Source organism: Tachyglossus aculeatus, chromosome 4 (assembly GCF_015852505.1).
Source record: "Tachyglossus aculeatus isolate mTacAcu1 chromosome 4, mTacAcu1.pri, whole genome shotgun sequence".
Lineage (NCBI taxonomy): Eukaryota > Metazoa > Chordata > Mammalia > Monotremata > Tachyglossidae > Tachyglossus > Tachyglossus aculeatus.
Genome location: NC_052069.1, coordinates 59,500,592 through 59,504,599, shown reverse-complemented (window position 1 = coordinate 59,504,599; position 4,008 = coordinate 59,500,592). Strand labels below are relative to the sequence as shown.

General features: G+C 37.1%; 1 non-coding gene across 1 annotated transcript; it reads left to right on the top strand.

Annotated features, from left to right (window-relative positions):
• The first annotated feature begins 3,655 nt into the window (after positions 1–3,655).
• Positions 3,656–3,793, top strand: LOC119927896. The gene has a single exon (XR_005450862.1). It is a non-coding gene; the product is annotated as a small nucleolar RNA SNORA7 (small nucleolar RNA).
• Positions 3,794–4,008: the final 215 nt, after the last annotated feature.

The following is a 4,008-nucleotide window of genomic DNA, read 5'->3' as shown; positions in this document are numbered from 1 at the left end:
CCATGGATCATGTCCAACCTGATTAGCTTGTATCTACCCCAGTGCTTAGTACGGTGCCTGGCACATAGTAAGTACTTAACAAATACCACAAAAAATACCTCCTTGCCTAGCCTTGGATTTTGGGGTAATATACTACTTAAAATGCTGAATTCAGCTATATCTTTCAGCTGTGCATTATCAGTAGAGATCCTTCACTATGGTATAGGTTTGCCAAGGCTGGGCTGATATATATCTACATTCAAATGGTAAGTAATGAACTGGAAAGTTGATAAGGGAATCAGGACAGTGGAGACAATGCACACCGTTTAGCTCTGCTGTAGGCCACTGGAGAACAAGGGGGACAGACAGGCATGATACAAAAAGATTTAAAAAGCAATGGATTTTGCAAATAGCAACTGCAAAAAGTACCCAACATTGGTCCTTATGAATGCAAAGTTTGGAGAAGACTGTAAATCATGTATCTTACCACCTAGGTTTACTTGTACAAATAGAAAAAAAACTTCATCATCATTTGTGTCATCTCCAAATCTTAGTTATAGATTTAATCTCTGTGTATCCTGAAAATGTACTATTGAAATTGATTTTAGAGGGATAGCAACAGGTCTATGTAGGAATTCAGAAAATTAGTTTAAATTGAGGCTCCTATATAAGAAAATTAGTTTTTCAAACCTTTCTAAAATGTTCTGTAATGCAATAAAGGGTACAGTACAGATAATGCAAAAAGATCACTAGTAAATTTAATCAAGGCCCACTCAATTTCTTACGTAGCTTTAATGTAATCTGTTTTAAAGGTAATGGAGGAAAATGGAAGATTTATCCCCTTTCCTTGATTTATCCCTATTCTTTAAATCTCAGCATCAGCTTACAGGCCAGGGTTAATAGTCCTTTGTAAGTTGAATCAAAATCTTTAGCAAGTTTTCTAAGTACAGCTGGGACTAAAGGATGAAGTCATCAAATTCATTTTCACTTATGATCTGATTTACAGCTTGAACTGTGGTGTCTGATAGGCTTCTAATTCAATCTAAATATAAAAACAATTTGACACATTAAGCACAAGTACGATCTAGTCATCATCCTTTTCATTATAAACATATTTCAAAAGTCAACTGTCTTTTTGGGCTCTCCATTAATTGTCTAGTTAATTTGTTGTTTTCATCTTCAGTATTCCATTCATTTAATTTTCCCCCTCAGTTTCTTTGCAAACACCTAGTTACATATGTAAAACAAGGTAAATTCTTGTAATGCTTAGTTATATATATATATGGGAATGAATATTAAAGCTGCATCCTACCTATAATTTGCATATTTCACTGCCAGTCTTTATTTTCCATTGAGTGTAGGCATAATACAGAGTTCCTTAATCCCTCCGTCTATCATATATAGTAGTATTCAGAACTGCATCTGCTTTGACTATTGATGCAATGAAAAAATTCAGAGAACACTAAGGGTTTTCTTGCTTTTGTTCTGCCCTACTGTGCAGTTTGCCATCTGCATAAAAATGCCCCAAATCTCTTAGTTGTATTATTTAACTATGTTCTCTCCTCTAGGGATGGGAGAATCTATTTAACACAACTTTAAACTTGCTTCAACTTTGTGGGTTTGAAATTCACTTGTGAAATGTCAGAATGGAAAAAAATAAAAAGTGAGAGGTAGGGAAGAAGGCAGAATTGTGTCTAATTTTTAGAATAGGAGAATGAAATAAGCCAGAAGAAGAAAACATCTGGAAATGCAAATATTTTATCAGTGGCATGAAATGTTTAAACTGAGTGACTTTAACTTATCGTGTAATTTAATTTCATCCCAGGAAAATCAGTATGTTTACAATACAACACTCTCCCAGTCTCAGAAAAGTCAAGTGATTAATGGAGAGGCATTTATTCATTCATTCAATCGCATTTATTGAGCACTTACTGTGTGCAGAGCACTGTACTAAGCGCTTGGGAAGTACAAGTTGGCAACATATAGAGACAGTCCCTACCCAACAACGGGCTCACAGTCATCTGCCTATCCTGTGTCAGGCAGAAACCTAGGTACAATTACTTTTATAAATATATCTTTAGGTACATCTTTTCCTCTGAGGAGAATGAGTAGGAATCAGTTTTAGAAGGAAGAAAGCTTAGATTTGCAAGTTACAAATATGATTTGAAATTGATGCACCTCAATTCACGTTTAAACAATAAACCTGAATCCTTAATGGCTGATGTCTAATTATCTAGCAACTGTTCTCCTGATTGTAAAATGAAACATAATTTACAAGAGTGACTTGGTTATTCTGTTCTCTTGATGGATTAGCAGGTCCTGGGAAGGAAGGACAGGTTGGATGCTGCTTTTCGGAATAGCCGAGGATTGTCCTCAATTAAGGTTTGGCCTGGACACCTGAGGAATAGCAGAGTTCTCAAGACTCAAGGGAGCTGGCAACCACCTTAGAAAGGAACTTTTGGAACTACACTCAATGATTTGGTTGGTGGGAATTAGGAAGGTTTGGGTGTCTGAATGAATTATTGTTCCAGCTTAGCATTGTTAGCATATGGTCTTTAACAAATACCAGGTATTTTCAGAACCCTTGATCCAATGATGAACTACAAAGGAAACTGGAGATCTGGCCTTGCTTTGGAAGGCTTACTAATCTGATGAGAAACAGTTTGCACTGCTAGCTGAAATCATTAATCGATACAGGTTTTGTCTTTTCAGTGGTAGCACTTGGGGTAGCGTTTTGTTGAGTTGCTTCTATTGACATTGAATCAATTAAATTTAATGATGGGATTTACTCAGGGCCAAACTGAACTAAACACTGGGGTAGATACAAGTTAGCCAGGGTGGACACATGAGACTCCCAAAGTAGGAGGGAAAACAGGTATTCAAACCCCATTTTGCAGACAAAGAAACCGAAGCACAGAGAAGGTAAGTGATTTGCCTGAGATCACACAGCAGGCAAGTGGCAAACCCAGGATTAGAGTCCACATCCATGACTCTCATCCCATACTCTTTTCTCTAGGCCACAGCAGATATTGGTAGTTTAAGTCTAGACAGGCAACATAAATGCGGGAAGTATTGTTCTGTACATTTATTTTTAATTATCACATGTAGGTTTCCATAAACATATTCATTTTTAATTTGTCACATAGTGATTTTTTCAGACTTTGAAAATTTCACTATTGCTACAAAACCTACTATGAATTTGACTCAGTATTATTTAATGAATGGCTACTGTGTGCAAAGCACTGCATTAAGGCCTTGAGAATAATACAATTCAGTGTAAATAAGTCTTGATCCCTCTCCCTCAAACTATAACATATTAAAATATCACAATCATAACCTAAACAGTGGGACTGGGTTAAATTTAATAATACTGCCATATTGGAAAACTTCGAAAGTGTGGAATCAGTAAGTTTTCTGGGTTTGTTTTTTGAGTATTTTGAAATAAAGTTGCATTATATTCTTGCTATATTTCTCACAGTAGTAAATAACTAAATAGTACTTTACTCAAGATCTGTTTAGGATACTCCAAAATTTACATATAGCCATTTGACTGAGATTGGTCCCCCTTTCAATCGAGGCTTACCTTCATCTTCTTCTGGTTATTTAGTTATACAGCCTGATTAGAGTGCAAGCCTCTTGTGATTATCTTGATTATCTTGTATATGCCACATTACATATCCTCTCAGGGTCACACCTGGAGAGTTTCCAGTACTCTACCAGTCTTGAATATGAGAGGAAGAGTCAAATAGAGGCTTACCCATTCCATTCCTAGCTTGGCCAGTGACTAGCGAGTGGACGGCAATCTGCTACAAGTCAAGACCCCCTGTGCTGCTCAGCAGCAGCATGAGAGAGTCTAGGGCAGAGACTCAGGTTTACTGCATGAAAGGAGGCAATGATAAACCACTTTGGTATTTTTAGCAAGAAAACATTATGGGTACGCTACCAGAATAATTGCAGATGGAGGTGGGGCGTTCTGGAAGAGATGTGTCCCCGGTGTCGCTACGGATCAGAGACGACTCAACAGCATAA